Source organism: Harpia harpyja, chromosome 17, assembly GCF_026419915.1.
Source record: "Harpia harpyja isolate bHarHar1 chromosome 17, bHarHar1 primary haplotype, whole genome shotgun sequence".
NCBI lineage: Eukaryota > Metazoa > Chordata > Aves > Accipitriformes > Accipitridae > Harpia > Harpia harpyja.
The window spans coordinates 38,503-66,221 of record NC_068956.1 but is presented as its reverse complement, the minus strand read 5'-3'; the positions used below and the strand labels follow the sequence as shown (position 1 = coordinate 66,221).

At 44.4% G+C, this 27,719-nt stretch overlaps 1 protein-coding gene across 1 annotated transcript in view; it reads right to left on the bottom strand.

The window, feature by feature from the left end:
• DCHS1 (dachsous cadherin-related 1) overlaps window positions 1-27,671 on the bottom strand; it is a 93,286-nt gene extending 65,615 nt beyond the window's left edge. The window contains exon 1 of the mRNA XM_052813029.1: window positions 27,502-27,671. The gene's annotated coding sequence lies outside the window, so the exon portion shown is untranslated. The remainder of the gene's footprint in view (window positions 1-27,501) is intronic.
• Between the last annotated feature and the right edge of the window lie 48 nt (window positions 27,672-27,719).

Sequence of the window (27,719 nt, the reverse complement as noted above, 5' to 3'; positions counted from 1 at the left end):
ATACCATCTCATATGATGTTATTTGTTTTTTGCAACAACATATCCTCAGCTGATTCATATTCAACCTACAGGTCACTATAAACTAAACATGGAGAACTACTGTATAGACTGTTGTTTCTCAGTCTCTACCTGCACAGCTTATTGTTCCTACCAAGTGGATAATCTTCCTACCAAGGAATAATAATAATTTTAATATTTCTATCAATGTGGTTTACTGTCCTGACTAATAATCTGCAAGGAAGTATGGACTGATTAAACAGAAGCACAGAGAACAATAGGGAAATTATATTACTGCAGCTTTAGTGATGTAAATCTAACGTTCAATATTTATAAAGACTGTAGAAAACTCAAAGTGGTCAGAGAAGAGTCGTAAGAATGACTCAAGATCCGTAGAACAAGTTTCTATATGGAGAGCTTCAGAAAGATTAAAAAAATAAGTGATTTCTAAGTATCTGTAAGAAAGAAAATTTTTAATCGTGTATAATGTTTCAACCTAGCAAATGAAGGCAGAACAGGAGCAATGGGGTAGAACTGCAGTTATACAAACTGAAAGTAAAGAGCAACAGTTCAATGGAAGGAGGAATTAATCACTAGAATAACGAAGAAAAAGGCATAACAGATTCCTAGCAGCCAAGGTTGTCCATCTTCGGCTGGACAGGGTACTGGGCCGTCTTGTCTAGACCGTGCTTTTGCCAAGAACGGTTGGAAGAGATGATCCTTGATGTCCCTTCCAACCTGGTAGTCTATGATTCTATGATCTTTCTCAAGAGATGTGCTAGTTCAGCAGAAGTTACAGGGTTTGAAAGAGGAGTCTCTCCCTGAGGTTCTATGAGCTTTGTGATTCCCAAAAGACACAGACAGTGTCACCTGGTCCTAGTGTCTGAACTGCCCTCTGAATCTGTGCGCTGCTTGCCCCATTAAAGTCTTCCCAAATTGATGGCTGAACTGTGTCAAACCAGGAAATGATTTTTATGATGAGAAAAGGGAATGAGAGAATGATGAGAAGGAAACCATTTAATACATTTTAGTCTGTGAGCCAAGACAAAACTGAAATCAACATTTCCAGAGAGGGGAGGTGACGGAGCTGAGCCCTGTGCTACTGACTGCTCTACTTCCTGTCCTGGCTTCTTCCATCCTCCTCTTCTGGAATCTCTTCTTCCACGTTTCTGCAGCAGGGTGACCTCATTTGGCAGCGGCCTCTGCAAGCATACGCTGACTAAAGCGCACCATTCTCATAGGTGCCTCTTAGAAAGCTGCTCACTGAGGCCTGGACTTCCTCCCTGGTAGCAAACAAGTCTCCTTCTGTTCCCCTGAAAATCAGCTGGGAGGAAGTGAGATGGGGAGGTGGTTTCCGAAATACTGTGGATTGTGATTACAGACGTAGTCTCAGATCCATGGGGTGGGGGTGGGGAGCACAGGAGCTGCATGGGGAATCCAGATTATTTTGGTGTGAGGTAAACATGTGCCTTTGATCAACGGTGTTCACAGACAGATACAAGCTGGATGGCAAAGGGCCTGCTGGTGTTTTGTAAAAGGAAAAAAAATCAATTTGAGGAATATCCCTTCCCAAAGTACATGGCTTTTGCTTTGGAGGAGTTTTCTATATATAGTGAGGTGATTATTTCAGAATGGAAAATGTTTGTTCAGGAAGGAAAGGCTCTGAGATCAGCAGAGTCAAGTCTCACCCACATGCTGTCGGCTCCATTGGACTCTTCCGCCTAGCAGCAGGGAGCTGGGAGGAGTCTGCAGGAGCGATGCGACTGTTCAGGAATCACCCACCTACACCTGAGTTCTCCTCACTCAACAGCTTGGGTTGAAGCTCTGCTCTGTCACAGAGGGGCAGGTTCTGAAGTAAGATCTGATGGTTCCTCCAGGAAAAAGAAAAATGCAGAAAAATGCAAAAAAGACCTTTTTTTTTGCCTTTGACAAATTATTATCCAGAACCGATGCTCACTGGGATGCAATGTGATATCCCGCAAATACACTACGCTCCTCTACATGCCAGCAGGCAAACTGGCAACAATGTGCACACGGACCAAACGGCCCGTGCTAAATATGCTGCATGCATATATAAGGTCTGAACTGCACTAAATATACCCGCCGCAAATAGACACAGGAAGCTGTGGTTCTTAAACTAGCGAGGACGACACAGAAGCGCACACTCCCCTCTGCTCTCCCCCCCCCCAGGCAGGTAGGAAGGAACTGGTATGATACAGCTCCATCTAGTGGAAGTTTATCTATTACACAGTCTTAGGATTATTAGTTATTTTGTGTTGGAGCATTGCTTATGAGTCCCAGATACAGACCAGTGTGTGTGCTAAACTTATCGTGTTTAAATTATTTAAAAAACCCGAAAAAAATCCTCAACTTGCAGTTTAAGCTGCTCTGATGCACGTAACTTGACAAAGATGTTACCATTACGAAACATCAAACGCTCTAATCCAAATCACAATCCAAAAACATCCCATAGGTTAAAAATGCACATATAAGCCTACCACACACTTTAAAAAGTTACTCAGACCTCCAGGTTAAGTCACAGCTGCATAGCTCCTCCAACAGCAGAATCAGGCTATAAACAACCACTTAGCTGGTTCTGCTTTACATAACCCTTAAGGGCCATAACTGACCTAGCAGGAGGAAGAAAGTAGATTTGGTTTATGAGTCAACGATTCTTAAATATCTAAAAATAACTCAGGGCACTGTGAGACAGAAGAAGGGACAGGTAACCTAGGAGGAGTATAGAGATGTTATCCAAGAAAGTAGATATGGGGTAGGGAAAACCAAAGCCCACCTGGAGTCAAATCCGGCAAGAGATGTGAAGTGCAACAAGAGAAGCTTCTGCAGGTATATCAGCAGCAACAGGAAGACTAAGGAAAACATGGATCCACTGCTAAATGGGGCAAGCACCCTGGTGACAAAGCACGCAGAATAGCAGCCTTCAGGAATCCCAGGCCCCTAAAACCAAAGGGAAACTCTGGAGCAAGGAAGACTTACCCTTAGTGGAGGAGGGTAATGTTAGGGACCACTTTTATCAGACCGGGCATACACAAGTCCCCAGGACCTGAAAGAATGCACCCACAAGTGGTGAAAGAGCTGGATGACATCACTGCAAGGCCACTCTTGATTATCTTCGAAAGGTCATGGTGACTGGGGGAGGTTCCTGAGGACTGGAAGAAAGCAAATATCACTCCTATCTTCAAGAAAGGCAAAAAGGAAGATCCAGGGAACCACAGGCCAGCCAGCCTCATCTCAATTTACTATAGACAGAGAATTATATAGACACGCCCCATTTTTTCCACCTTTCCTTACTGCATCCCCTACCTCATGGATGCTGTCAGCGGAGCACATCAGAGAGGTTTTATAGTCCTACCTAATGAACTGGAAGGTGTTTAGATTTTGTAAGGAAGGCATTTATAAATGCTATAAACTGGAAATTGTACCTTGTCTGCTTTGTGTGCCTGTGACCTGAAGGCAATTTAGTGGCTGCCAAAGACTTCCATCATCAATCATAGGTAAGATCCTTCCCTGTTCATGTTCATCAAAGAGAATATCAGAGAGGAGAAGAGGATCATAAACTTTGAAATGTTAAATTTAAAATCACACTAAGGCTTATAAAAAAAAAAAAGATATGAAGGGTAAACTAACACTCTGGCTTTAAAATCTGTGACTCTGTGCAATAGCTGTGAGACTCACATTCTCTGCAGTTACATAAAGTATCACACAATTCAAATGGAAGGAGGAAAAAACATCCCCTGCAGGTAGGTGTTTTTAAAGGTGACGTGAGAAGTGTTTAACCCATATGGTTACTGGAAGTGTTCAAGGTCAGGTTGGATGTGGCTTTGAGCAACCTGATCTAGTGAAAGATGTCCCTGCCCATGGACTAGAGATTTTTAAACATCCCTTCCAACGCAAACCATTCTATGAATGTATGACTCTGTAATTATCCTCCCTGATGTTAGTGTACTGCATGACTGTCCCCTTAATGTTGGGTGACAATGACAGTGTTTTGTGCTGATGGAAAGACAGTAAGCAATCAAAGAATCATAGAATAGGTGAGGTTGAAAGGGACATCTGAAGAACTTCTAGCAAGCACCTCTGCTCAAGGCAATGTCAACTACAGCAGGTTGCTCAGGACTGTGTCTGGTTTTGTTTTGGATATCTCCAAGACAGGAGACTATACAACATCCCTGAGCAATCTGATCCAGTGTTTGACCCCCCTCACAGGAGAAAGTCTTTTTGTATGTTTAAATGCAATCCTGTGTTTCAATTTGACAGTGTCAATGAGGTGGGATACCTTAAGGAACAGTGGAAAAAGTGGGTTATGTCCATATAATTATTCTCTGTAATAAATGAAGAAGTGAAGGAAAAACAAGGAAATACAGAGGCGAAGGAAATAATGCTGGAAAATGAGGAAGTCCATAATAGTCCTTGGTTTTACTAAGATTTGTTTCACAAACTGTGATTGGGTACCTCCAAACCAGAATATATGCGGTCTTCATAAGAAGGACTGAATCACAGAATAATTGAAGTTGGAAGGGACACCTAGAGATCTAGTCCACCTCCCCTGCTCAAAGCAGGGACAACTAGAGCCTTACTAAAGTTGAGGCAAACAACATCCACTGCTCTCCCCTCCTACACCAAGTCATCTCATTGTAGAATGCTATCAGGTTAGCTAAGCATGATTTTCTCTTCATAAATCTTTGCTGACTACTCCTGATCACCTTCTTGCTGCCTTGTGTTTGGAAATGGTTTTCAGGAAGATTTGCTCCATCACCTTCCCAGGAACTGAGATGAGGCTGACCAGCCTGTAGTTCCCTGGATCTTCCTCTTTGCCCTTCTTGAAGATGGGAGCACATTGGCTAAGGTGTCTCTCGGTATTCCCTTTGAAGCTATGGCACTCTCTGACACAGTGTTACAGTACTTCAGCACTCTGAATCCCATTCCATGTTTTAACAGTCTAAAATTTCAACCAGTTTTTTTGTTTGTTTTGTTGTTGTTGAACTGAGGCCCAATATCACACTTTCATTGGCTAAGGCACCAGACTTCCCTGTATGAATAACTACTTCAAAAAGATAATAAAGATAAACTTAGAATCTATAGAAATGGAAAAGAGGCTGATTTCTACACCTGACAAGCATGGTGTCAAAAGCACAGGTGCTAGTAGTAATAAGGATATGGAAATGCTCATTTCTCAGATGGAAACAATTAGAATTTAATTTTAATTTTGTTCTTACATTGCCTCTGCAACCCAGAATGGAAAGAATGGGCATACATAACAGTAGCAATTGATAATGGAAGCAATTTTTAACCAATTCTACCACATTAGAAGTGAAATATTTGGTAAGTATCTAATGCAGTACCTATATTTAGGAAGAGATTTCTTAAAAAGTATTTTGAACAATTACAGGTCTGTTAGCTTGATTGTAACAGAATGCAAAACTGTCCTGGATCGAATCTTACAAAACAGACCAATTCAGCTCAAAAGCAGGATGCAAACTTTTAACAGCCTAAGTAATTCACAAATGAACAACTTAACTAATAATGTTGTGAATTTCTGGTCATTGGTAACTTCTGAATCAAAATGTGTTTGTGTGCGGTTTTGTTTTGTTTTTTTCAAATGTATGTTAGTGAGTCAAAGAAAAGATAATACAGGGAAGTTCTGTGGCATGTGTTTTACAAGATGACAGACTGATTCACAGTACTCTTTCTGTGGTTTTATGATTTATGAATGATAGTAACTGTATCCCAGATTAATTTGAATCCTACTGTTCTGAAGATAAAACCCACAGTTACACATGAAATTAGACTGTAGATCTTATAACTGCAAGACAAATGAAGAGGTCAACAAGATTCAAGGATTGGAGGTTTTCAAGGATAAGAATATTCAGTGTTACATTACCATGGATTGCAAAAAAAAAAAGTTTTAATTATGGGAACATGCCTGCTTTTGGCATAAGTCAAATCTGTATCCTGCAAATAGAAAAGGAGGCAATTAGGAAGGGGAAATAGATAACTTCTAAGTGACATAATTCCTAGGTCATGTAAAACTGAAGCCAAGGGAAAAAGAAAGAAAGAATAAAACCCTGATGGCACTAAAGATAATAAAAATGGTACGCTTTTGTTTTTGAAGTAAACTAAGAACAAAAGAAATCCAGCATAGGGTAGTCTGTTATGTGGAGACAGTAAAACTGTTAATGATACCAAGAAGGAATAGTTAGCCAAAATTCTCTTTTGTATGTGTGAGATACAAGATGAAAACATTAGAAGATAATCATATAATAATAATGATAGACTAACAGTAGTCTAGCAATAATAAACACTTTTTTAAATCAACGGGCCAAATTGATTTGCACCTATGAGTCTAAAGAAGCTCACTGAGGAGATCTGCAGTTCACTGATCCTGCATGAGCATGGGGTTTGGACAATACAACTTCCAAAGGTCCCTTCCAACCTCAACCATTCTGTGGTTCTGTGGTTATCATAGAATGGTTTGGGTTGAAAGGGACCTTTAAAGATCATCTAGTCCAACCTTCTTGCCATGGGCAGGGACATCTTTCACTAGATAAGGTTGCTCAGAGCCCCATCCAACCTGACCTTGAACACTTCCAGGGATGGGACATCCATAGTTTCTTGGGGCAACCTGCTCCAGTATCTCACCACCCTTATAGTAAAGAATTTATTCCTTATATCTAATATAAATCTACCCTCTTTTAGTTTAAAGTCAGTACCCCTTGTCCTGTCACTACAGGCCCTGTAGTCTCTCTCAGTCTTTCTTATAAGCCCCCTCCAAGTATTGAAGGGCTGCAGTAAGGTCTCCCCAAAGCCTTCTCTTCTCCAGGCTGAACAACCCCCAACTCTCTCTCAGCCTGTCCTCACAGGAGAGGTGTTCCAAGCCTCTGATCATTTTTGTGTCCCTCCTCTGGACCCACTCCAACAGGTTCATGTCTTTCCTGTGCTGAGGACCCCGGAGCTGGATACAGTACTCCAGGTGGGGTCTCACGAAAGCAGAGTAGAGGGGCAGAATCACCTCCCTCAACCTGGATATTGTATCATCAAGCAGGATACAATTGGTTTTCTGGGCTGCGAGCGCACATTGATGGCTCATGTCCAGCTTTTCATCTACCAGTACCCCCAAGTCCTTCTCTGCAGGGCTGCTCTCAATCCCTTCATTCCCCAGCCCGTATTGATACTGGGGGTTGCCCCAAGCCAGGTTCTGTGGTTCTTTAATGAAGGCAAAATATGACCTTAGGCAACTTAAGCATTCTCCATTTGTTATGGATCTGACAAACCTCAAAAAGTGTTCAAAGTAAAATGATGTAAGCAGGGGTCACAATAGTAGAGGAATCAGAAAAATCCAGATTTTTTTTTTTTACTCTGTTAGATGATTACTCATCCCTGTAATTCCACTGGCAGTTCAAGTATAATTTCTAACTCTTCAGAAGTGTATTACCATAGCAAGTGTAACTCAGTGAAGCTGCGCTGATTTCCCTAAAACAAACATTTTGTCCAAGAAATGGTTGAAACTTCACTTTCAGGGTTTTTTTCTCTCTCACCATCCTCAAAAATCAGTATTATTTCAGCAGTGTAGGCCTATACACACTAAGCATCTTTCTGTGATTCAATACAGATGTAGTTTTGTTTTTTTTCTGGAAGATGAGATGTCTTATAAAAGAAAAACTTCACAGTGTTTCTCAGGAGCTTGTGTGTTTGTGTTATACAAAAGGGAGAGCTGGAAAACTCTTGGAGTGTTGCAAGTTCTTACATCTATCCAGTTCTAAAATTGCAGGCAACCCCCCCCCCCAGTAAACCAACAATACCCCCCAAAGAACTGTCATATTCCCCATCAGTATCCAAAAGAGAAAAAAATGCCTTAGAAGTACTGACAAAGCTAAGAGGTGTGTTTGGGGTGGTGGTGTGTATGTGTGTGTGTTTATATATAAAAATTATAAATATATGTATATAAATATACATTATTCTAATATATCTTGTATTATATACATTAGAATAATCATGGTATGTTAGACCAAAGATCCATCTAGCCTAGTGTCTTCTCTTTGACAGCACATACCTAGAAAAACATGAGAAAAGAGGAAGCATATCATAACACTTCCCCAGAATGCTACTAGCAGCTTTGTACACAGACTAGGACACCTTTCCTTGCTTTTATGAGAAACTGAAATATAGTTTCATTCTATCTTAATTTTTGAAACAACCCAGTTACTTAAGATTTGGGCATAAACTTTCTCATGTTAAAAGGTTTTCTTTCATTATTGTAATCAGTTTAAGAAATGCCCACCACCTGTATATCGAGGGATGTGAAATGCATACCCCATAAATGAAGACATCAGTCCAAAAAGTAAAACACCCAGTGGGTCTATTCTTATCTGGAGGCTTTGAGCTGGTACTGTGCAGAGGGAGGGCAAGCTTTAATTTTGGGGGAATACCCTGATCATCACTGAGAGATGCTCAGCTGAACTCTGATGATGCTGCAGGTATTACAGTAGTTTCTTTGCAGCAGTTTATAGAAACATTTGCTAGAGACAGAAAAATGCATGCGGGCCAGTGAATGATGCCTCCTGTTAATGTAGGGCGCTCTGCTGTTGCTAGTTCAGATGCTTTTGACCTGCATCATAGAATCCTGTAGCAAGTCACCTTCTACTTCTCCACACTCCTTCCCTTTGCAAGAGACTCTTCTCTAATGCTCGTTTCTCTCTATTCTTGTGACCTAATTCCTCTTGTTAGAATTCCTCTGTGAATCTTAACTGTGTGGGTCTTTTTCTTAGAACACCAAGACTCCAAAAGTTGCCTGTTAGCATGTTGCAGAGCAAGATTAATTTTTACATACTCAGGTATTGATCTACTAGGAGGCAGGGCACTTAAGAGCTCTCCTACTTCCCCTCTTATTAAGGCTGACTTGTGCAGCTGACTTGAATATTATGTGCCACTGTTACAGTTGTGAGGCTCTTGATCTAATGTGAGCATGGCTGAGGAAATGGATGGATAGTAAGAAGGCAGAATAGTGGATGGCCGTCTCTGTTAATTTGGGATACACTTCTATGTGAAGCATTTCTCTCCAGGCTTGGACACCCAGGGAGGCAGCTTGCTTATGCTTTTGCTTCCTGAACTATGCTATGTAAGCTGGATGCTTCCCAATTTCATCTGGCCGTGGCATCCTCTACTTCTTTCTTCCATGCACACTGAAAGACATTCGAGACTAGAGTAATGTCTTCAGCACTCTTCTTTCCTGTTCTAGATGGGCATGTTTGCTGCACCAGTTACCTCTAATGCTGAAAGAGGACTCACAGAATGCTTTCAAGGCGCTTTTTGCCTCAGTCTTTAATGCTAATGACAGACCTTAGACTGCCTAGTCCTCTGAGTTGGAGGACCACGACTGTGGGAACAGTGACTTTCCATTTGTGGACACCGAAATCGTAAGGGACCAGTTGTCTCAGTTGAAAGTTGGTAAGTCCATGGGGCCTGATGGGATTCATCCCAGAGTACTGAAGGAGTTAGCGGATGTTACAGCAGGACCCCTCTCAATCATCTATCAATAGTCTTGGGAGTCTGGGGAGGTCACTGCTGACTGGAAGCTAGCCAACATTATTCCAGTTTACAAGAAGGGCATGAGAGGAGACCCAGGAAACTACAGACCTGTTACTCTAACCTCAGTACATGGAAAAACTATGGAGAACATCATACTGGGTGCTATTGAAAGGCATTTAAAGGACAAGGCACCATCAAAATGGGTTCACAAAGCAAAAGACCTGTCTAATTAATTTGATATCCTTCTATGATAAGGTCAGCCGTCTAGTGGATGAAGGGAAGGTGGTGGATGCAGTTTTTCTGGATTTTAGTACGGCTTTTGATACTGTCCTTCACAGTATCCTTCTGGTCAAATTGTCCACCTGTGAGATGAGCAAGTACATGGTGTGCTGGGTGAAGAACTGGCTGAACGGCAGCACTCAAAGGGCTGTAGTGAATGGGGCTACACCTGGCTGGCGGCCAGTCACCAGTGGTGTTCCTCAGGACTCAATCCTAGGGCCAGTGCTGTTCAATATTTTTATCAATGATCTGGATGCAGGAGTTGAATGCACCATTAGTAAGTCTGCTGAATCTACTAAACTGGGAGGTGCTGTTGACTCTCTTGAGGGACATGAGGCCTTGCAGAGGGATCTAGGTAGATTGGAGCATTGGGAAATCATCAATGGCATGAAATTTAACAAAAACAAAAGCTGGATTCTGCCCCTGGGATGGAGTAATGCTGGACGCAAGTATAGATTGGGAGAGGAGTGGCTGGAGAGCAGCCATGCAGAAAGGGATCTGGCGGTGCTGGTCGGCAGCAGGCTCAATAGGAGCCAGCAGTGTGCCCTGGCAGCCAAGAGGGCAAACTGCATCCTGGGGTGCATCAAACACAGCGTGACCAGCCGGTCAAAAGAGGGGATTGTCCCGCTGTATTCAGCATTGGTGTGGCCTCACCTTGAGTTCTGTGTGCAGTTCTGGGCCCCACCATTTAAGAAGGATGCATCCAGAGGAGGCCAACAAAGCTGATGAAGGGGCTGGAAGGCATGTCCTATGAGGAGCAGCTAAGGACTCTTGGTTTGTCTAGTTTGGAGAAAAAGAGCCTGGGGATGACCTCATTGCTCTCTGCAGCTTCCTGAGGAGGGAAGTGGAGAGGGAGGTGCTGAGCCCTGGTCCCTGGCATCCAAGGACAGGACGCGTGGGAATGGTTTAAAGCTGCATCAGGGGAGGTTTAGACTGGACATTAGGAAGCATTTCTTTACAGAAAGGGTGGCCAAACACTGGAACAGGCTTCCTAGAGAGGTGGTCGATGTCCCATGCCTGTCAGTGTTTAAGAGGCATTTGGACAATGCCCTTAATGCCTTAATGCTTTAACTTTTGGTCAGCCGTGAAGTGGTCAGGCAGTTGGACTAGATGATCGTTGTAGGTCCCTTCCAAGTGGAATTAGTCTATTATAATATAGAATAAGAACAATTTTTTTCTCGTTTCATTACTGTCAAAGGTGAAATACTCTTCTTAGCACTTTCCCAGGTCTGTCCCATCCAGTGTCCAGATCTGCACTTAGAGAGACAACATACCCAACATCACTCACCTAAGAAACATTGGGACATGCAGTGGCTTTAGCAGCTATGTAACAGGGTGAACAATATGCAGCTTTTAGAACCCTGTAATTCTGAGAAACATTATCCCTCACCTACATTACACACAACTACAGGTCTTCTGTTTTATGCTTATTATTGATTCTTTATTTCTCAAATAAAGGAGACAAATATAAGGTTTTAAGGGTCATTTACAGAAAATTAACACATCTGACAGCATTTGCTTTGTACCTGAGTGATTTTGTGCATCACAGGTTTTATGTCTCACTCACATTGTATCCTGTAGCCTTGGAGGCTGAAGTCCAGAGCCCACTATGCCGCAAACCCACTATTCATTGTAAAAATACCACCTACAAACTTCATCTTCCCTTCTAGAGAAAACAATGACAGAGTCACATAAATTCTTTGAAATGCTGCACTTGAAATCCTCAGAACCTGTTACCTGGGATTACAATAACAGAATAAAGTAGGTAAGAAATTTCCGCATTTGTGATGGGGAGAAGAAAGAGGAGAAGAATGAAAAAGCAAGGCAAAAGGGAAACAAGAGGTTATTTCCTGTTCCTTTCCTGTGTGAGGAAGCAGAGAGCTCTTTCAAAGAAAGAACTGAAAGCAGGAGGAGGAAAGTGTTTGAGAAATGAGCTAAAACAGGCTAAAGAAACCTGAAATTGAGGACAAGCAAGTAAGTAAAACTTTGAACCTTCTCATTTTAATCTAGGAAGATGGCAAAATGAGAGTGGGAGGAAAGGCAGTGAAGTGGCAGAATTCAGACTGTTCATGGGAGTTTGTTAATACCAGTACAGGAGGTGAAAGAGATCCCAGGAGCGTGTAAGGGCTGAGGACTTTCAGGGTTGAGCTTGTAATGGAAGAGAAGGGGAAAATAAATCAAGGGTAGAGGACAACAGAGCATGAAGAGAATTAGCCAGTGGAGAAGTGTGAGCAATGAATGTGAGCAGAAGAAGAGAAAGAGCCAGAAGTTGAAAGAAGAGAGAAATGCCGTCAGGGTGGACCTGGTGAGAGCAAAACTAAGAAGCTGAACACAGCACTGCTCTGAAGAGGAAAAGAGGGAAGGAAGCCGGGTAGGGAAGAGGCAGCAAGGGAAAAGCAGCATTCCCCCACAGCCTGACCTGATTCAAGCAACATGATCCATCAGGAGTTTAGACCTTGAGAAATGTCAAATAAAGGCATCAAAGTCTCTGAAGGACTCAGGACATAGACAGGGAGGCCATGAAGATGCCAGGGACAGATGCATTTTTTAGAAAGGCCATTTCAGAAACAGCAGGAGAAGGCAAGGTGATGTTAAAATCAGCAACATGACCTGGTGTGTAAGCAGAAAAGATGGAAGGAAATATTAGTCAAACTAAGGGGGAGGGAAGGAAGTAGCAGCTCATGCAATAGGGATGCAGGATTTTGATTTATACTTACAATGGGAAAGCAAAAAAAAGGCAGAGGAAGGATCTAGTAAAGGTAATGTGAACCACTAACAGATAAAGGTAACAAGATGGAGAATTAGCATCAGCAAGACAGGAGGAATAAAAAAGTATGAATGACACATAAACAAGAACCCTCTCTCAAAGCATTTGAAAAATGCTGAGCAGATAATTTTCATACCAGGACCCCAAAGTGCTGGACTGTACCAGGCTACCCCAGAGGAAAAGAGCATGATTGCAAGGCAAGGCATAAAAATGAAGACAAGAACATCTTCCACATGTTTGCAACATTCCCTGCTAGGCTATGAACAGCAGTAGCCCAAGCTCTACACTAGTCCTTAGGACAGGTTAGAAGGACAAGCCCAGAGTGCCATTCTCCATAGTACAATGTCACCTCAAGCAGAGTTAAGAGATGGGACAAAGGTGAGAAAAGCCTGTTGTACTTCTCTTCCATTTCTAATTGATGTTTGCTTTACTCTATTGCTCCAAGTCTGGCAGGGGGAGTCCTCTCCTCTTGGGAAGAGCTCTATTCTGGATCTTACTAAGAATTGGTCTCATCCTCCAACAAGGACCCCTTTACCACGGGGTGAGAATATGGTTCATTCCTGCAGCCCTTCACACTGTAATAGACTGGACTGGGACTGTACCGTTCATCAACTCCTGCAACTGCAAGCAGCTTGGCTGCTCTGCACTGATGGAAGATAATTAAAACCTTCCTTGGTACTACTTTCTCCACTCAGAATAGAAAGTGCCTCCCTCTCCATTATGAAACCCATTCCCAGCCCAGAACAAAGGCTAGAAGCTTCTGGCAAGTACAGATCTCGCCACAAGAAAGCAGGGGCCAGCATAATTTATATTGTTTCCTCCCTTGCCATCTATGTGTGGGGCCCCAAAGTGATGACATTGTGGCTCAGATGCTATAAACAAGACCAAATTCATGGACCAGAGACTCCCTGGAGACTGGCTAGATGTCTGTGTTAGGTTACAAGTTCCTGGGAGCAGAGATAATAGCAGGATGAAGCTGAGAGAATGGGAAGTTGCAGAACTGGGCGTTAGGACACTGGAGAGAGACTTTCCCTTTGCTAGTCCTGTTCATCTGAGCCTCCTAGGAAGAAATTGGCGAATGTGATTCTGGTTTTAACATCATGTGGATAGGGAATTCTAATTTGGGGAAAGCAGTACTATGTCTGCTGGCAAACATGGCAATATAATACTGGTGATCCTTGAAACATCAGGAAATTGGAAATTGGTAAGAAATAATGTCACCTGCCAGGGGAACACAGAAGGCATCACGTACCTGGGACCCTGGCAAAATTTACTCACAGTCCAAATACAGATTGGACTTCTTTTTCTGAAAGTCCTGTTGTAGTTCCATACTGGTTAATTTTACAAGCATTTTAAAACTGAAGACACTCTATGCCTTCAATCTCTGAATATAGGGGAGACCTCAAACCAGAACTCCTTTCAACTTGTAACCAGAATGGGTTTGAAATGCTGATCCCAGAACACTGACATTGTGCCAGTAATTATTATACTAATGAAATATACGTATGTAATACCAATCCATCCTTCTTTGCAGCTGGACTAGATGCTTGTCGTAGGTCCCTTCCAACTGAACTATCCTATCCCATCCCATCCCATCCCATCCCATCCTATCCTATCCTATCCTATCCTATCCTATCCTATCCTATGATGTTGTCCTCATTATATACCTTTCAAAATACCTTTTGGTCTAGCTGTTTCATCAAACTGAGAACTCATATTCTATTGGTCATTTAATGCAATCAATAAATCCTTTAATTCCTGCTTTCCAGGGCACAGCCACCAATCTGTAGCCATGAACTGCTCTGTGGAACTCTCCTAGAAACAACCCTGCTGGCTGACAATCATCCATTGTAAAATACAGCAACAGAGTTTAAGTCAAAAGTTGATGAATTACTGCTCAGTGTTTAATCGGCTCTTCATGTACTACTGACAAATGCCTTACAGAAATCCCTTATCTATCTCTGCCAAAATTCCTTTTTTTTTTCCTCATGCTTCACCTCTTGGAGGTATGAAATTTAGTCTTATCCCTATTTTACAGATGGGCAACTGAGACAGAGATTTGAGGAAGAAACAATATAAGATGCAGATTTTTGAAGGCTTTCAAGTCACCAAAGAAACTATGAAACAGCCAGTGTATAATTTTTGCATTTGGAGAGAACAAGGCAGGGTCTTTATCTCCAAAATACAAAGGGAGCTCTGAGAAGCTTGAGTCTGCTGATTAAAGCAGCTGGAGGAGCAGCATCCCCATACATCAGGCCCCTAAACACAGGCAGAAAGGTTAATTTTGAAACCTCCCTCAATGGAAGTTGAAGGGTCCTATCTTGCTCATACCTCTTTGAAAAAAATCCACACTGGACAATAACTCAAACTGAAGTTCAACCTGTTCAGAGAGAAAAAGCACCTTGTGATAAGGTCTTTGAATAGCACAAACATAAGTGTAATACAGCATAAAGTGCCATATCAGTTTATTAGACGGGTGCTTTACCCCAATCCACGTTTGTTCACAAAATGCAGAGAATCACTGAATGTAAATGCAACAGACACATTTGGTAATGTGTTACTTAAAATGGGGAAAGCAGCAGGTAGTACAGACACTCTGTGGTGGGTAAGGAGATGAAGAGTGCCTCCCACCAAACAGATGAAAGGCAGAGTGAAGGTTGGTATCACATGAAGCGTATGAGCATCCTCCTGAAAGGAGAAGACTTCAAGACATTTTTCAGAAAGCTCTGGTAGTGTTTCAGAAAGACTTGATCATAGCAGTGCCTAAGGTCATGCTCTTGTCCTTCAACATGGAATGCACAACATCATTTAATGAAGTTCTGAATTATTAACAAGGAAATTTTAAAAGACCACAGTATTACATGGGAATAAAACAGGGAAGCAAACCTCCTAGGATATCGACATATCTCCACTGGTATACTCCAAACAGACATATAATTATATTTCTCAGAAATGTATATTGGTTGTATAATTAATGGCAATCATCACTCCCTCTTACAATGTGCGGTCAACCCTTCCACTATTTTGTCCAGGGTTGATACTGTATTAAGTGTCCAACAATTTCACAAGACATGTCATTTTCATCCTATAAATATCAGTGCACTGGTAATTCCCCACGATCCTTAGGTCCAAGATCTCTGCAAAATAAAAACAAAAGAAAAACAAAACCCCACCTCAACATTCTTTGTCCTCACATCTCCTCAGCTGGTTCTTTTTACCCTCCTTGTTGAGTCACAAATCTAAACCCATTATAATACTGGTGCAAATGTTATCCCTCCAGGCTAGTATTTTAGCCAATATTCTTACCTCGGTTCCCCCATCTCTACTGCACAGTCTCTACAAGGCAATAAAACAAACCACTCCTTTTATCTTTTAGAAGTCCTCACAACTGTTTCCTGTGCTTCCTAACTTCTGTGACAAGACACAGGATGATTGTTTCTTCTCTCCACTTCCAATATCACTGCCATTAGTATCTAAGGATATCTTCTAAACTTCTTTTCCATCAATGTTTTTGAAGGAGAAAAGATTCCACTGAACACCAAAGAATGAGAAAATCACAATATCTTCCTTGATAGTGATGGATTTTTTTTTGAGACGTTTACATTCTTAACAATGACTAGGAAGTAGGTTCCTCTGATTGCATTCAAAGTGGTCAAAGTCAGGTTGGATGGGGCTTTAAGCAACCTGATCTAGTGAAAGATGTCCCTGCCCTTGGCAGGGGGGGTAGACTACATGATCTTTAAAGGTCTTCTCCAACCCAACCCATTCTATGATTCTGTGATTGTATCTTGTTTTGTTAATCACAGTCTCTTTGATGACACAGATGTACTTTATGAAGTATTTAGGTTGTACACTGAAGACTTCCGTGGGTGTATAAGACTTACAAGTTACGTTGTTTACCTCTACATTTTGCTGCACCGGCCTTAGCCCGACAAGGCCTTGCCCTGTCACTGAGGCCTTTCTGTGGTATTACATTACAATAAAATGATCGAGATCTGAGACTCCTGTCTCCTGGATCCAATTCTTACCACATTGTCCTAGACTGGCAGATGAATCCAGCCCTCCACTCTTGCAGTGACTGCGAGCAACAGGACAATATCAGTGGCATTAGAATCAAGTATTTTGGGTAACAATATTCTTAAGACACAGTCCTACTGCTTAGCACAACACAGATCTGTTACCTTCTTATCATTCCTAGAACTGTTTCCTTGGTGCAAGGTGATATGGAGACCGTGCTGCAACTGGTAACCTTCAGCATGCATCCAAGTAGTTAAGAAAGCACAACAGGTAAGGGAAAATGCTAGTAGTAGATCAGAAGCACAGATTTTGTGTTTCTGAGTCAGCCCATAGAAAGACCCAAATTTCTTTGGCCCACCTTGAATTGAAGCCAGAGTCTTGATACTGTGGATACAGAGTACCCTTCTGTGGTAACAATACCTCCCATTTTATCTCTTCTTTTGTTTAGTGGTGCTGGTGTCTCACCTTCCATGCTGGGTAGCCTGGCTGTGCTTCTCTCACTGGAGCACTCCCTGTTATTCATTTGGGGTTCTCTGACGTCAACTCTGAGGTCAGGCAGGCAGGGCCACGCCTGTCCCTTGCCCGCTCCCAAACACAAAAGACTATAGATAGCTGCTGCAGCAAATGCTTTTCATTATGTACTCCCCTCTCTTCAGACCGCCCGCCCAGTTGGGGGTGGGAGCAGCATGGGGCCCCTAGATGCCTGTGCTGCTCTGCTATGTGTTTTCTGTTACTTGGGGTGAGTTGTGCATTCCTTACAAGCTTTGAATGTCGTGCAGAGCCCCAGGGGAATCATCAGAGGAGTGGGAGGAGAGACCAGGCAGGGGAAGGTTGCCCATGCACACCAGGGAAGAGGCATCCCCTCCCCCGTGTCAGCCTGTGAAGAAGTCCAAACCAGAGGGAAGTGCCAGGTCTATGACAGCATACCCTCCGCACACAGCATCCATCCCCTCTCAGAAATGTATTTAAAAGCTTTCTACTTCCCACTAGCAGAACTTGCTTAGCTAGCCTTAGTCTGGCAAAACACAGACCAAGAGGTGATAAATCTGTCTGCTTGTACAATTGGAGTCAATGCCAGAAAGGTAAAGGAACAATTTCAGATTAAGATTAATTGTGAATCAAGAGTAAATGGATATAAATTGGCCATGAATACATGCAACAAGAAATCTGGAGGAGATGTCTAGCTACTACAGCAATCAGGCTCCAAAACATCCTTCCAAACTAAGAAGGACATAGAAGCAAAAATCCCATCTGCTTCTAAGCCAGAGACTTATAAAATTATGAGTCATTACAGGATTTTATATCTGTGACAGCTAGGGATTGGACACGCAGACCCAAGAATGGCTGCACACCACCTTCTCACCCTTTACCAAGGAAATCTGATATAGAGACTACCTTCCTGGAGCACACATGCGGTGCCTTGTACCAAGGACAGGAAACTAGCCTCCCAGCCCCCCATCTGCCCCCCCAAACTATTTGGGTCTGTGTTCTTGTTTTAAACCCAACATGCCCCGTTCATTTTTCGGTGTCAGCTCACAGAGTTTGCACAGAAGACTGTTACGGATATAGAAACGTAGAACTGGAAAGCACTTCCTGGAAAGCCTGGATGCAGTGAGTTCAGTGGCCACCCCCCAACTTGCTGCCATGTGTTTGTTCCATCATAATTCTCAGGATGCTAGTAAAATTGGAAATCCTGTAGGATCTGAAGTGCCAGCATGCTGGGCTAGCATTCCCTGTAAGTCTTAACCTGTAACTAAATCAAAACATCATTCCCAGATCCCAGAGATGTGACAAGATCAACAAAATGATGAACAGCTAGGAAAAGGGAACCTGGAGGAAAAGGAAGCCTTGACCTCTGCAGAAACTGTGCACACATCTAGAATACAAATAGAAATATAGGAGCTACCATAATGTACTGTATCTTGTGCTATAACTGCAGCAGCTAAGACTAGCTACTTCAGGTATGCCAGGAACCACCTAAAAGGCAACAGTAATAAAATACACCTCAGAGAAAAATTTCCACTTGTTTGTTGATAAAATGCTAGCACTGGGCTGACGATTGAGCTTTATGGGTCCCAGTTAGAAATATGAACACTGACCATTCACTATAAAAGTGACATTTTGAGATTGTAACTTATTTAATGCACAACATACTAATTTGTGGAGTACAAGATGTGTAGAGATACTGAGTGGGACAGTAAGCATAGTACTCTTGACATCTTACATAGCTCAGGCTACCACGGCTCCTCTGTACCACCTAGTACAAATCCTAAGGAGAAATAGCACGAAACATTCACCTCCTCTACCATAGATACTCCCATGGCCCTGCCTGTTTGTCCTCAACACTGCCAGCTTGTGAACCCCCAAGAAACCATGTCCCAAACCACAGGCAGTCACCAGTGCCAGCTCTGCTCTAAACTGCAGCACAGGGAACAGAGCAGGGGCAGAACGGCTGTGGGTCCTGCTGCGCAGAGCTCTGCACCCCTCCACTGAGCTCTGCACCCCGCCAGGGAACTCAGCATCATGCCCCGGAGAGCCCCGCACCCCGTTCCGGGGAGTTCCGCACCCCATCTCGGGAGATGGGCACCCCGCCCCAGGGAGCTCCGCGCCCCGTCCCGGGAGATGATGGGCACCCCGCCCAGGGGAGCCCTGCACCCTGTCCCGGGAGATGATGGGCACCCCGCCCCGGGGAGCTCCGCACCCCGTCCCGGGAGATGATGGGCACCCCGGCCCAGGGAGCCCTGCACCCCGTCCCGGGAGATGATGGGTGCGACGAGCGAGGGAAGTCAAGCAGTCGACTCAATGTGAGTGATAAAGCAAGCTTCACTTTACTGCAAAACCTTCACATATTTATAACACAAAGTTATATCTTATACATACTTGTCCTACAATCATTGGCTTAGCTCTAAAGGTTACATTATCATACTCCTCCTACTTGTGGTTACTGCCTTCGTGCCTGGGCCCGGGTTCCATCCTGTGTTTCTTATACAGTACTTCCTTATCTACACAGTACAAGGTCAGTATGACCTTCTTTTCTTCCTTGTCAGCATGACTCGGAATTTTCCATCGCGGCCTAGTCTGGCTTTATGTCCAGATTGGTAGAACAAAGCTCCTCCATGGAGCCATGACCGCGCTCCCTCAGCCATTCTCCAACAATTCCCCCTTTTTCTTTTTGGACCACCAAGACACTGTGGTTCATTTTTACAACATTATTCAGAATACAGTGATATGCTATTTTTACTATGAGTACGATTGCTACTAAAATGTCAAGCCAGCGCAATCCTTCTTTAACCAACAACAACAGCCAAGGAGACAATCCTCCAAATATGGATTTGAGCCAATCATCAAAAGGACTGTCGCCTTCGGTAACCCTTTTTGTGTGGTCGCGCAGCCACTGCAGTTGCTTCTGAATAGAGTAACTGTGATCTGTGAGATTAAAGCAACACATACCTTCTACATCTTTACAGCCATGTCCTTGTGCCAATAATAAAAAGTCAATGGCTGCTCGATTTTGTAAAATGGCATGGCGTAAACTGTCCATGTCTTGAGCCATTTCTGTCAAGACTTTGGTGGTCACGTTAGCTTGTTTCACTGACCAACATGCTAACTTCTTGAGTTGAGCCAGCGCTTGTGCAGTGTCTATGCCAGGTACTAAGGAAGCAAATACATTGGCTGTGTTCGACCATAACTCAACATTGTCGTTACAATCTGTTCGCAATTGATGTATAGACCTTTTTTGTCGCGGTACTGTAGTTATATTGATCCAACTTTGTCGGCTAACTGTGAGCAGAGTCAATTTACCTAAATAACAAGGCCCTCCAAAGGCGTTCTTTGGAATGCCAGGCCATGCTCGATCCCCACAGATCAAAAAATACCCGGGGGGAAGAGCTTTGGCCGTATCATTGTTCCACAAAGAGTTACTGGTTCCCCGCATACTCCAGCCATAGGCACCGAGTGTGCGGGTCTGACTATAATTTCCACAATGTTTGCCTACTGTAAAGCCACGCATGAAAGGTGAGACAACAGTCCAGCCAGAGGTATTAACAAAAGGGTTGTTGTCATCAAGGCGGCTGTTTACACCAAGGAGGGATTGCAGAACTTGGGTCTGTGCGCCAAAGCGGCTAATTCTTCCAAACACAAAACATGTCTGAGTAGTAACATTATCGGTTGCATTTCTAATTTTTTCGGACCCCAAAAGGTCAATTTCTTGGGGGTCCCAAGGGAGAGTGTGATTCAGGGTTCGTATTAATTGTACCGAACAATTTGATACAGTAACATTTGTACAGTTAATTGTTACAGATGTCCACTTATGAAAATCACTAACAGTAATTTCAGGAAAACCTATCAAACATGTTTTAAAAGGCTCAGTTGCCGTAGCTGAACTCAGGCAAAAGTCTGTCGTCCCAGTTCTATTCGCCCATGCCACCCATAGGTTCGCACGGCTGGGCAGTGGCATCGCTGGAATCAGTGTGAGTAGAACTAAGTTGATTATCATCAGCAACGGCAGCCTTGGTCCAACGGCTGGGAATCCACTTCGGCCCTGTGGGAGTAAGTGCACACATATAACCTCTACCCATATATTTCACTTCTGCTGGACCTTTCCACAGTCCAGTCGTTGGATCCCTATACATGACAAAAACTGGTTTATCATCCTGATTTCTTTTGGGATAGCTATGTACCCATGCTGGTGGTTCTTTCTGATCTGTAAAAATACATAAATGATTTAATACAAAAAGAGTTTTAACAAGTCTTTCTTGTACATCTGGGATTTCACTAAATTTTTGCAAATATTGTTTCAGCGTTTGATGTGCCCTTTCAATAATAGCTTGTCCTGTGGGTGAGTGTGGAATGCCAGTAGTATGTCGCACTCCCCATATTTGGCAAAAACGCTTCATCTTGGCGCTGATGTATGCAGGGCCATTGTCAGTTTTTATCGTTTGTGGCACGCCCATGACTGCAAAACAACTAGTCAAATGTCGTGTTACGTGAAGTGCTCGTTCTCCCGTTTGTGCGGTGGCCCATATAAATTTGCTATAGGTGTCAATTGTAACATGTACGTATTTCAGTCTGCCAAACTCAGCAACATGAGTCACATCCATTTGCCACAATTCTCTGGCCTCGAGTCCCCTGGGATTCACACCGATCCCGAGACCAGGCCCATGGTGGCTACACGTAGGACAGGCCCGCACAATCCCTTTGGCTTCTTCCATGGTGATATCGAACTGTCGGTGCAAGCCTCGCGCATTCTGGTGAAAAGCACTGTGTGCCTCCCGTGCCTTCACAAACTCATCCAGGGGAGCCGCCATGGACACGAGTTGGTCAGCACGTGCATTCCCTTCTCCAAGTCCTTCGGACCACTTGTGGCTTCTGATATGTATGATACAATAAGATAGCGTGCGTTGCTGTATGGCTGATTGTAACTGTCGAAGTAGCTCAAACAGTCGCAGGTTCTGTACTTCCTTGATTCGAGCGTCTTCGATGCGATTTAAAATACCTGCTACATACATTGAGTCAGTTACTATGTTCAGTTCCTTGTGCATCCATTGCAAGAATGACCAGACAACAGCAGCCAATTCTAGTGTTTGTAGGGAGTCACCTGTTTCTGCCCGAAGGAGTTGATGTTTCCACTGACCATCTTCGTGCCATGTTGCTGTCGCTTTTTGTGACTTTTTCCCTGCGTCTGTATATATTGTAACAGCATTTACTAGAGGCCGTTCACTACGTTTCGGCTGCTTTATCCAATCGTTATTACTAATCCATTTTAACAACGGTGCCTTAAGTGACTCTACCTTAATGTCCAGAGCCTCACTCAGTAGACTCAACTGCAAGGCCGGTGATTTTTGCAACCACCACTCGAGATCTTCTCTACGTATTGGTAAATACACAACATTTGGTTCTGTTCCGGTAATCTGTAAAATGCGTGATCTCCCTTTCCGGATAAGCTCCGCTAAATTTTGTGTCTTCTCTTGGATTGTCGTTTTTGGTTGCAGTCCGGTAAAGATCCATTCTAATACTCTCACAAACTCCCCCTTTTTCTTTTTGCACTGCGTGAGTGCACCGATGAAATGTGTGGGGCCGTTCAAAATGGTCAAGTCCACAGGTAAGTCAGGGTCAATACGATCCACTGCATGGCCCGCGACGCGGGTACTGAGTTCTTGAATCATGGTTCTTTGTGGCTGTCGTGGTTTAACCCCAGCCAGCAACTAAACACCACGCAGCCGCTCACTCACTCCCCCCCCGCCCAGTGGGATGGGGGAGAAAATCGGGAAAAGAAGCAAAACCCGTGGGTTGAGATAAGAACGGTTTAATAGAACAGAAAAGAAGAAACTAATAATGATAATGATAACACTAATAAAATGACAACAGCAATAATGAAAGGATTGGAATGTAGAAATGATGCGCAGTGCAATTGCTCACCACCCGCCGACCGACACCCAGCCAGTCCCCGAGCGGTGAATCCCTGCCCCCCACTTCCCCGTTCCTATACTGGATGGGACGTCCCATGGTATGGAATACACCGTTGGCCAGTTTGGGTCAGGTGCCCTGGCTGTGTCCTGTGCCAACTTCTTGTGCCCCTCCAGCTTTCTCACTGGCTGGGCATGAGAAGCTGAAAAATCCTTGACATTAGTCTAAACACTACTGAGCAACAACTGAAAACATCAGTGTTATCAACATTCTTCGCTCTGAACTCAAAACATAGCACTGTACCAGCTACTAGGAAGACAGTTAACTCTATCCCAGCTGAAACCAGGACAGTGGCTCTGACAAGGTGACAACGCTGGTTGGATCAGTTCCTTTTAATAAAGGGCGCAGGACCTCTAAGTCATCATTTGTGATTCCTGCCACAGGACGCAGCCATTGTAAGTCACCCAATAGTTTTTGTGCATCATTCAAGGTATGAATCTCTGATCGAATGGTTAATTTTTGTGGGCTTACTTGTGATTCAGTAATGTTCCAACCAAGGTATTTCCACACTGGAGACCGCTGGATTTTTTCTACTGCTATCACGAGATTTTGTGCTTGAAGCTGTTGTTGCAAAAACGTTTCTTGTTGTACTGAGAAAGGCTGATCTTGTGCAAACAAGATATCGTCCATATAGTGATAGATAGTTGTTTGGGGCCATGCTTCTCGAACAGGCTTTAAAGCTGCATCAACAAACAACTGACATAAGGTGGGGCTATTTTTCATGCCTTGAGGCAATACAGTCCATTCAAACCGCAAAGCAAGCCCTTCTCTGTTGATGGCTGGTAAGGTAAAGGCAAATCTCTGAGTGTCATCAGGGTGTAACTGAATGGTAAAAAAGCAGTCTTTCAGATCAATTATTAGAAGATGCCATCCTGTGGGCAACATGGCCGGATTTGGAAGGCCTGGTTGCAGGGCTCCCATAGCTTGCATCTGTTGATTCACTGCTCTTAGATCGTGAAGTAATTGATATTTCCCAGATTTTTTCTTGATTACAAATATGGGTGTATTCCAAGGGCTGGTAGAAGGTTTGAGATGACCTTGTGTCAGTTGTTCTTGTACCAACAGATGTGCTTGTTGCAGACTTTCCTTTTTCAACGGCCACTGCCCGATCCATACAGGTTCGTTTGTTAGCCACTTCAACGGGATCGGGAAAGTCCACGCGGCAGTGACCGTACCTAAAAAGGAGATTCTGTAGTAAGAACAACTCCCAGTTGATTCAACACGTCTCGTCCAATAAGTGCGTTAACTCCTGTTGGTGGGGGCATGACTGTCACATAAATTGAGGCAATTCTTCCATCAATGACAAGGCGTATTCTTTGCTGACTGCGTTGAACAGATGCTGTTCCTCCTACTCCTTCCACTCCTCCTATTGCATTTTGTAAAGGCCAGTGATTAGGCCATTGATTACTGGCGATGATGGTAATGTCGGCACCCGTGTCTAAAAGTGCTGATAGCTGTTTTTTCTCAGTTCCATGTAACAGTGTGATGTAAGCGAGTGGGCGTTGATTCATTGGTACAGTCAACATTACCAGTCCCCCTGTAGATCCAAATCCATTTGATCGGCGAATTTGAGCGGTCTCTGCTGCCATCTGTTGGTTTAATTGTTGTATAGGTACAAGTTGGGCGATGCGGCTTCCTTTTGGGATATGGACTGGTGGGAAGTTTGTTTGTGCAATTATACAGATTTCTCCTGTAAAGTCACAATCGATAACTCCTGGTAATATAAAGAGTCCTTGGAGACCACTGGATGATCGCCCCAACAACAACGCTCCATGAGATTGTCCATTGATAACTATGGGTCCTTTAATTCCTGTAGCAATTTTTTGCGGCCGGTTGTCAAGTGACGTGACATCTACTGCTGTTGCCAGATCCAGTCCGAGGCTCCCCCTGGTTGCTGATTGCAGTTGGGTTGCTGGTTGAAGCTGGGTAATGGTGTCTGATCTCCCTGTATTGTCGTTTGGCTGGGGGCCATCGGGTTGAAGGTGACCGGAGCCGCCATTGGTGTCGGTGCGCTGCGGCTCCTGGCGCTCGGTTTCCCGTTTCCCGAACGCCGGCAGGCTGCAGTATTGTGATTGTTCATCTGACAGTTCTGGCACCACACCTGTGGCTCCCGACATTGTCGGCGCATGTGTCCTGAGCGGCCGCATCGGTAGCATTTGTACCCTTTCTGGCCAGTCGTCTTGCTTTGGTGGGCATCCGGAGGTTTCAGCGGGGCAAGAGCTGCAAACGCCTGTCCCTGCGCTTTGACTAAGTTGTCCCCTAGTTCTTTGATTGTTTCAATTAACATGGCTTGAGCTCCTACAGGGACTCTACTCATTCGCTCTAACATTAATTCTATGCTGGCGTCTAAGGGTAAGGTGACAAGGATACCTTTCGTATAGGTATTGCAATTCTCTAAGACACACTGTCTCAACAACGGTCCTTTCATAAAGTCTGCCATATCTGCGCGATCAATAGCGTCGGTGACTCTGTCCACAAAAGATGTAAAAGATTCATCTCTTCCCTGCTTAATTGACATATATGAGGGAGTAACTGGTGCAGTTTTAACTTTCTGCAAGGCTTCTCGGGCTAACCTCATAGATTCCAACAACACATCTGGGCCAGTTTGCATCTGTAGTTCTACAGAGGCAAAAGGACCTACACCCATTAGCTGTTCAACCGTTACTCCAGCTAAACGATCATTTGGGGCTCGGGGTGCATGTGCAGACATTTCACAAAGTCTCTGCCAGTGGGCTTGCCATAGCAGCTGTTGTGATTGTTTCAAAATAAGTCTCATTATGTTCTTTATATCCTCTGGACATAGCATCCCGCTACCCCAAATATAGTTTAACATTTGCCTTGCAGGTTCGCTATGTACTCCCGACTCATTGACTGTGCATCGCAATTGATTTAATATTTTCCAATCTAGGGCTTCATGCACCCCAGTCATGGTCCCCGCGTTATCTACCTGGTAGACCACCGGGAATGCTTGAGGGCTAATTTGCTCTAATAAGTCAAAATCTTTTTGTTCAACAGCTTCCCGTGCTATTTTGTCCCAACCAACCGGCCCGAACCGTGGCTGTTGATGAGCTTGAGACAGTTTGGGGGTGGCCTTTTGAGGACTTTCAACTTGCGCAGTCTCCTGTCCGCTACTTTCTGCTCTTTCATTTTTACTGTCTTCCCTTTCATCTTTACTTGGACTTTCTCTCTCCTCCTCCCTCTCCTCTGGCGGTGCGGAGGGACAAACCCCTTCTGTCGGTGGATCAGGAGGAGGATGAGAAGGTCGGCGAACGACGGGAACAGGAATTCCCGAAGGCGGAGGTGAAAAATAGTCACCCCCTGCTGTGAGACGTCCAGCGGCAGGATCAGATTGCGCAAGCCAATCAGAGGCAGCCGCAGCCATTTTCTTTTCAGCTTTATATTTTTTCATGCAGTTAATAACATCTCTCCAAGATTTCATCAATTTCTTTGCTGATTTATCATCATCAATTACTAAATCCCACAAACAATCACCGTAAGAACGCCACTCATCTACTTCAAACATACTTTCGGGGTCCTTAAAAAACCCTTTCACTTTCCCTAACGCGATTAATCCAGCCAGGTCTTTTAATTGGCTTACTCCCCGCTTTTCTAAAAAGCGTTTTAAAAGTTCGAATGCTACCTCGTTTTCCATTGCGCGCTATGTCGACCTTCTTAATTATCCGGTCAAGTGCAGCCTTTTTTCCCCGGGTAGCCTTCTTTCGGACGGCGAACCCCTTCCTTTTTGTCCTGGGTTCAAGCACGGATCAGGCGCGCCGCGGCAGCGTCCGCCGATCTTTTGCTCCCTGGTCACTGCTACCAGTGCTTCTCCGACCTCGCTGTCCGGTGAAGAACAAGGATGGGGTCCCTGTTCGGGCGCCACTTGCGACGAGCGAGGGAAGTCAAGCAGTCGACTCAATGTGAGTGATAAAGCAAGCTTCACTTTACTGCAAAACCTTCACATATTTATAACACAAAGTTATATCTTATACATACTTGTCCTACAATCATTGGCTTAGCTCTAAAGGTTACATTACCATACTCCTCCTACTTGTGGTTACTGCCTTCGTGCCTGGGCCCGGGTTCCATCCTGTGTTTCTTATACAGTACTTCCTTATCTACACAGTACAAGGTCAGTATGACCTTCTTTTCTTCCTTGTCAGCATGACTCGGAATTTTCCATCGCGGCCTAGTCTGGCTTTATGTCCAGATTGGTAGAACAAAGCTCCTCCATGGAGCCATGACCGCGCTCCCTCAGCCATTCTCCAACAGATGGGCACCCCGCCCCGGGGAGCTCCGCACCCCGCTCGGGAGATGGGCACCCCGCCCCGGGGAGCCCCGCACCCCGTCCCGGGAGATGATGGGCACCCTGCCCCGGGGAGCTCCGCACCCCGCTCCTGAGGCAGCGCTTCTCCCCCCGCCCCGCCGCTTACCGCCCAGAGGCCGCACGTTGCCATGGCGACGCGCTCCTGGCCCTCCCTCGCTACCGGGCCCAGGTACGGGACTGCGCTCGCGGGTCCGCCGGGTGCCGCGGCGGCAGCGCTGCGAGTGGGGCGGTCAGGACGGGACCCCGGGGGCCGGGATCCCACGCGGGGGCGGCCAGCCCGGGGACGGGACCGACACGGGGCGGGGGCGGGCCCGCCAGGGGGCG